Source organism: Zingiber officinale, chromosome 6B (genome assembly GCF_018446385.1).
Source record: "Zingiber officinale cultivar Zhangliang chromosome 6B, Zo_v1.1, whole genome shotgun sequence".
NCBI classification, from domain to species: domain Eukaryota; kingdom Viridiplantae; phylum Streptophyta; class Magnoliopsida; order Zingiberales; family Zingiberaceae; genus Zingiber; species Zingiber officinale.
The window spans coordinates 4,921,268-4,929,059 of NC_055996.1; the positions used below are offsets into that span (position 1 = coordinate 4,921,268).

A 7,792-nucleotide genomic window follows, 5' to 3' on the forward strand; every position below is an offset into this window, starting at 1 on the left:
CATTTTTAGTTCAGTACATAAAATGTAATTGTGAATAATTGTATTGATTGGATATGTTGAACATGCTCTTGACATAATAGTCATTATGAAGGATTAGAGATGTTCATATTGATATAAATAATTTAATCTGGGATAAAGGCAAGTTTTGATGTCTCTGATTGGTTCTATAGAGCAAATGAATGCACAGTGTGCTTGCTATCGCACGAACCATTTTTCCTAATATATGAAATAGATGTTCTTATTTGGTCTTTGTGACTAATTAATTGATGCTCTAGTCTTTGTGACCTGATCATCATAAAGTCTATATGACTTATTTGGTCTTTGTGACCAATTAATGTTTTGCTTTAGCCTTGTGACATGATCATCTTATAGTCTATGTGGCTTACATGGTCTTTGTGACCATATAACCGTTATGGATTGACTTGGATGAGTGGAAGATATTGGACGTTGAGGAGATGAAGGGGTGTCACTTCCCTTTCGTCTCCCTCATTGCTACAAACGTCAAGGAGATGAAGGGGCATCCCTTCCCCTTTGTTTTCATCACTCAGCTAATATAATGATGCATCCAAGAACAATCGAAAGGGGAAGAGGGTGATCAGTGTGTGCACAGTGGAGGTGACGGCGGCAAAGGAGAACATCCAGACGAAAGGGATTTGACTCATGAAACTCGAAAGGCTTTCCAGTTTCATTCGTGATCGCTCTTCCAACGTAAAGTAGTGACCAAGTTCGTATCAGGAGATCACTGTGGGTTATTACATGTTTTAATCTTGTGATTCATGCATATTATGGAAACACTATCATGGATATCTAACGAACGAAGAATTATATGGCACAGAGAAAGAAGACAAATTGAAGGAATCAAGGTAGAAGAATCTCCTCTTTGAAATCTCTCCTTACATAAAAACAACTCTTCTTGAAATCTTTTTCTCAAGAATGCTCAATATCTCAACCACTTGCTTGAGAATACACTCTTGCTCAAGCTCAACCTTTCTTATATGGGGAGCTTTTTCTCAAGTAACAAGTAAACTTTCTTGAATAACAAGAAACCCATGTGGCTTGATACAAGCATTTTTTAACAACAAAAAACACATGTGGCTTGAACAACAAACAAGGAAGAAGGAAACCTTCTTGAGCAACTAGTCAAGATTTGAGTAACAAGTTTTAGCGATTTCTTAAGCAACAATTTTTCGTAATTTCTTGAGCAACAAGTCTTAATCAACGACTTGAGAAACAAGTCTTCTTGATTTCTTGAGCACCAAATCTTCATCAAAAACTTGAGCAATAAAGAGATGCGTAAAAAAATACTAGCTAGTCCTCGTGCAACTGATCAGTCCACTACGATCAGTAGTATTCACACATCAATGAGTTAGTGTAATCCAGACCCTGGATTTCCACATCAATAACTATGTCCTAGTTTAAATGTCACTCAACTCGGACTAATGTCTCATTCACATCAGACTCTATTATTTCCATCCACTACTTTATGTTAAAATAAAAAGAATTCACATATTTTCATAATAGTATGATATGGTCCACTTTGAGCCTAAACCCTCATGAATTTATTTTTAGGTTCTACCCAAAAGATCTCATACTAATGGAGATATCTTTCATCTTATAAACTTGTGATCTTTTCCATATATTTCAATGTGGTACTTTGATTATATTTCCAATAATCCTCCCCTCAAACAAAATATCATCATTATTATCATGGTCCGGGGTCTTCCCTCAAGCATCCAATCACTATTGTCCTGCTCTTAGCCTTCCCTCAAGTTGTTATTCCCCGTGGTTATTTTAATGTGACCAACCAAGTTAGGTTAGGTTCTGTTTGTTATCAATCCCTGTGTATAAGTGTGTAGGATCTTAGGAGCGCAGGAAGTCGAGCGGAAGACGCAGTTAGCGAGAAGGACGACACGGGAAGGGAGCCGACAAGCTCGTGCATCCAAAGGACGAAAGAGCTGCGGAAGAGTACATCGGTGGACGAAAAGAATATGTGCGACATTCGAGGGACAAGAAGCTAGAATGGAAGCCTGCTCGAGGAGAAGGCCGGAAATTGGGTTCGGGTGAGCCCTATTTCGGTTGGCCGCAATCACCCAAGCAATCGGAACTTTGGAAGCTAAAGAGAAGATGAAGAAATGTTGGAAAAGCAGCTGGAGGCACCCTCAACAGTCGTTGGAGGCGCCTCTGCCCTCATCAGCTTGAGGGTGCCCTCAATGTTGTTGAGGGCGCCCTCAACTGGGTCAATTTGGACGTTGGCAAGCGGATAAAGTTTTATCCGCTTATCACCTTGGAGGCGCCTTCAACCCTTTTGGAGGCACCCTCAACACTCGAAATAAGATTTCCAGGAGCTATATAAAGGCCCCTGGAGCTAGGAATTAATCAATCAACTCTTGCACTAATTTGCTAGCAACTCTTGAGCTCTTTAAGTGTGTAAAAGGTTTCTCCACCTTCAGAGAAGAAGATTCTTAGTGTGCTGTTCAACCGCCTTGGATTAACAACCATCTAGGTTGTAACCAATTCAAATTGTTGAGTTTTTTCTCTTACTTTGTATTTCTGTTTTATTTTATTATTGTTGCTATTTTAGAGTTGAAAGCTTGAGGAGGGTATTTTTTATTTTTCAAGCAATTCGCCCCTCCCTTCTTGCCGGCCCTGCTGCACCAACAAGTGGTATAAGAGTCAGACTGCCTCAGAAGGACTGACCGCCGACTAAAGCATAAAGATCAAGACGATTGTCGGTGCAAATATTCATCCCCTGAAATTCGACGGAGACTTCGCTACATGGAAACACCGAATAGAGGTATTTTTTAAAATATATTTTGATATTCTTTTAACAATGAAATATGGTTTTACAGTTCCAAAGACAAAGAAGAATATCAGTGGACAAAGAAGGAGCAAGTCGATTTCGTGGCCAACGGAAAGGTCAAGTTCCAATGCAACAAAAGAACCGTCTGTTGCTACAATTGCAATGACGAAGGGCACATCAAGGATGACTGCCTAAAAATAAAGAAAAGGGACAAGGAAAAGTCTCAAAGATCAACGTCCTCTAAACACAAGAGTTTGAAGGCTACATGGGATGAATCATCATCCTCCGAATCTGAAGTCGAAGCCTATGCTGGACTTGCTCTAACAGCAATTCATCTAGAAGAAGATGAGACCAGCTCAGAAATGAGCATAGATGAAGGGGGAGGATCATCAAAAGAAGAAAGTTGCGATGAAGGGGAAGCATCAAAAATTGAGGAAAGTAAGGTATATGCTCTAACTCCCAAACAGTCCTTTCAGTTCATTAAAGTGCTTACTAAAGATTTAGTTAAATTAGAAAAGGAAAATGACGAGTTAAAATTAAACTTAGCAAATACATGCCCTCTAGAAATGTACGATAATCTAAAATTAGAGAATGAAAAATTGAAAATTGAAAATTGAAATTGAAAATTGAAATTGAAAATTTGAAAACTGATGTATGCTTAAAACCAAACAAATTTCAAAAATCAAAACTTATAATTTATGGAAAGTTGAATTGGTACATTAGAAAACATCATGGATAGCTTAGAAAAATTCTCAGAAATTATGTTCCCCCTAAGTTTTAGATTAATCCTGTAGTAATGAACTTATACAGGGTTCCAAAATCTTTTCTAGATTAGATTTTTGTAAGTTAACGCTTTCAACAAGAAAAATTAAAAAGCTAATTTCTTTATAAGGCATTGTCTAAGAAAGTGGTTGTTGCTCCAATAACTAAGAAGGTCTAGTGCCTTACCACTGTCTAAAAGTCAAAATATTGAAATAAAATATTTATTTAACTTATTGATAAAGCATGAAAATAAAAATTAGATAATGCTTTAACAAGTTTTTTTAAATATTTTTGGAAATTTCTCAAAAATATTGTGTTTAAATTGCCTAAAGGTTAGAGTTTTCTTAACTTAGAATTTATTTTGAAAAATTTCTACCCCGTTTTTTGTTGTGATCAAAGGGGGAGAGATAGGGAACAAGTTTAGGGGGAGTTTTAAAGGAGTTAATATTTTTTAAAAAAATTACTTAGTTTTGCAAATTTTTTATTGCAATCTTTATGCTTAAAGTGTTAGATTAGTAATTTATTTAAATTTCCAGAAGCTATATAAAGGCCCATGGAGCTAGGAATTACTCAATCAACTCTTGTACTAATTTCCTAACAACTCTTGAGCTCTTTAAGTATATAAAAGGTTTCTCCGCCTTCATACAAGGAGATTCTTAGTGTGCTTGCTGTTCTACCGCCTTGGATTAACAACCATCTAGGTTGTAACCAAGTTAAATTGCTAAGTCTTTTCTCTTACTTTGTATTTCTGTTTTATTTTATTATTTTTGCTATTTTAGAGTCAAAAACTTGAGGAGAGTATTTTTTATTTTTAGACAATTCACCCCTCCCCACTTGTCAGTCTCGCTGTAGCAACACAAGTATTTGGTCAATCGAGGTCACTCCTCTCCTCTAAGACTTTTTCGAGATCAGATATCTTGGACTACTTTTTTGTGGTCCAAGGGATGGACCACTCATATTCGCGGCCACGATCCGGCTGCAATTGGTTGCGATCCCTTCCTAGGTTCACCGTCCCCACCAGGTTATAGTATGGTTCGGAGCTGGCGGCCGGAGGACGTCCGGTGGTCATCCTTGCTCGGTGCCCGGCAATATGACCACTTGTCCACCACCAGTGGCCTCCAAGCGGCCTCCAGCCGCTCGCTCCGAGCTAAACTATAATCTGGTGGGGACAGTGAACCCAGAAATGGATTGCAACCAATTGCGGCCGAATCGCGGCCACGATCCGACAACAAATATAAGTGGTCCATCCCTTAGACCCCAAAAAGTTATCTAGAAGATCCTGCCTCGACTTTTTCACCACAGAGGGTTAATTACCTAGGATTTTCATCAAGCATCTTACTACCTTTTGACTTAATTGGACTTTTCATCATTTAGGATTCATTCCTCCGGGATTTTCGTCAAGCATCTGATCACCATTGACTTGTTTGGACATTTCTCTTAGAGTTCACTTCTCTTGGAGCTCCACCTCCTTCGTTCAAGTCCACTATTCCACCCATATGATTTGATTTGGATTATGACTCTAATACCATTTGTTAAAACAAAGAATTTACATATCTCAGTAGTATAATATTATCAACTTTAAGCTTAAGTCTTTATGGATTTATTTTTGGACTCTATCTCAAAAAACATGATATCAATAAAAATATCTTTCATGTTATAAACTTATCATCTTTTTTATATATTTCTAATATAAAATTTTGATTTGATTGTATTCCCAATATTTTATTCCTTTAGCATTTTTTTTCAACAATATGCGTAACTATTATAGCACGAAACCTTGTGTCCCCACAGAAATATCTAATTGGCTAGAGGGTGATAGACTTACTATAATGAGATTAGGGATCAATTTCTGACGGACGCATATTATCGGAGAAAAAAACTCCTCCCATCCCCTATCCACTTAGATGGTCAATTATAAACTGATTTTATAATTTATCTCCCGTTATGTAATCTGAGATTAAACTATGAATAATATTTGAGATGAATATAATCATCTATAATATATAAGTGAAAGTAGTTAATTTATAAGTCTTCGAACATTCCTCCATTAATATTTTATGCTTAAAAAAAACCTCAGAAAATTATGTAATAACAAGAAGAATACAACTACCTTTCTTCTTGTCATTTGTCTCTTGGACCATTTGTTTCCAGAAATCTTGTTGATACAAATTTGTATATGGGTCTATTTCTGTCATTTGCAGAATCCTAATTTCACCCCAAAAAAAATCTAAAATATTATAAATTGATGTAAGGTTGTTGAAATTAGAATGATCTGACATTTAATTAATCAAAAACCTGGGATGAAATTATGATGTTGATTGTTGACTGGACCCAGAGTTGACTGTTGACTCGACCCATTTGCAAAATAAAATAGTCCACGTACAAATATTACATTAACCAATAGTCAAGGAAATTACAACGACTTTAAGATAGAAACACAAATAATAAACTAATTAATTACAAACCCTACCAACAAACAACATATATAATATATGTTTACTTTTACAAATCCAAATTGCATGCAACTTCTACGTACTGAAACTACTCTTTCTACTGTCTCTCAAATCCCATGCAACTTCTTCAATGTCCTCCTTTAATTTATTATTTGCATTCCCTTTACATCTCCTGTAGTTATATGAGCGGGAGCAGGAGCGGGAGCGGGAGCGGAGGGGGGGGGGGGGGGGGGGGGGGGGGAGGGGGGGGAGGGGGGAGGGGGTTTGATTATAGATTCTTAACTGATTATATGTTAAGAGTCTCCATTCTCTCCAATTGCCACATATGGTTTTGATATGAAAGAGTTTATTGAATACAATGACTCGATCTTGACTAATATCAACTGCATAGTCTTTGAATATTTCCTGATATTCAGCTTCTAAATCAAATGTATTACTCATGTTAGATACTTTGATTTAGGTGTTGAATTCGCAACCAATGAATTCACTTTATCAGCGGCTCTGATGGCATTTAATTTGGTCCACGACGATCTTGTTCTGATATCACGGTGATCTATCCCGAATCTCTGTTCATTATATTTCAACATAATATAGTAGTAGTTAAAGAAAAACAAGCTAGTAGAGAAGTACTTAACTGTTCTCTGAATACATACTTAAAAGCTGACTTACTTGTAGGATGAGATTTGATGATCTGTGGATCCTTTTGGGATTGTTGGGGCTACTCCTTTCTCTGGATATTTGCCTTCTTTTATAGCTGAGAGGCCGAGACTCAATTATTGGAGTCTTACGTAAGTGCTTACGTTTTGTTCTCTTCATTGATGAAGTCATCACCAATTCGTTGGCTGACGTCAAAAAGAAAATTGAGGATGTCAATTCGTATGTATCGGATCAGATTGCATCGGGTAGAATTTATTTAACCAAATCCGAATCGGATCTGAACTTAAATTTAACCCTAAACTTTTAAGTTCAAATCCGAATCTGACCAACCTAAACCCGACCCGGATAATCCAAAAATTCAATTCAAAATGAATTTATTTTTTTTACTATTTTTCTTATAATTCTTCCCTTTTATCACAATACTCCATCGTCACCATACTAACATTGATATTAATATACATTAAAATATTTTAATTTTTAAAATAAAATTTGATTTAACCATAAAAATCGAATAAACCCTATATTTGGATCAATCTGGGTAAACCTGAACCCGATTTGACCCAACTCGAAAATTTCCAACCCGAAAATCTTCTAACCCAAATACGACCAAATCCAAAAATGCCTAATCCGAATTTGATTTTTTTTTTAATCAATTCGAATTGGATCGTCGGATCAAATTCATTTTTGACACCTCTAAAGAAAACATAACTTCAAAACTGATTTCTAAGACCGAAATAAAATTGATTTTAGATTTATATTATTTTAATAAAATATAATATTTTAAAAAACTTAAGACAGAATTTAAAATATAATTTGAATTAGTATGACTTTCTTTGAAAAAATCAATTTAAAATATAATGAAATTTTAAGGTAAAAAAAGTTATTTCAAATTTATATAAAATAGAGATAAGATTTCTATGAAATATAATAAAATTGTACTATTTTTTTTGTTAAAAATATCATTTAAAATATAATAAAAATTTTTAGACAAAAAAAATGGTCAATAAATTAAGAAAATTAGAGACCTAATTGATACAAATTTATAATTTTATTTTAATATTAATAAAATATATAAATTTTTTAAAAAGTACTATTGTCAAATATATAGAGGGAAAATTAT

At 35.2% G+C, this 7,792-nt stretch overlaps 1 long non-coding RNA gene across 1 annotated transcript; it reads right to left on the bottom strand.

Moving 5' to 3' along the window:
* Nucleotides 1-5,919: 5,919 nt before the first annotated feature.
* Nucleotides 5,920-6,737, bottom strand: LOC121991765. Its single transcript, XR_006114715.1, has 2 exons — nt 6,685-6,737; nt 5,920-6,581 (listed from the first exon to the last, which is right to left on the bottom strand). It is a non-coding gene; the product is annotated as an uncharacterized LOC121991765 (long non-coding RNA).
* Nucleotides 6,738-7,792: the final 1,055 nt, after the last annotated feature.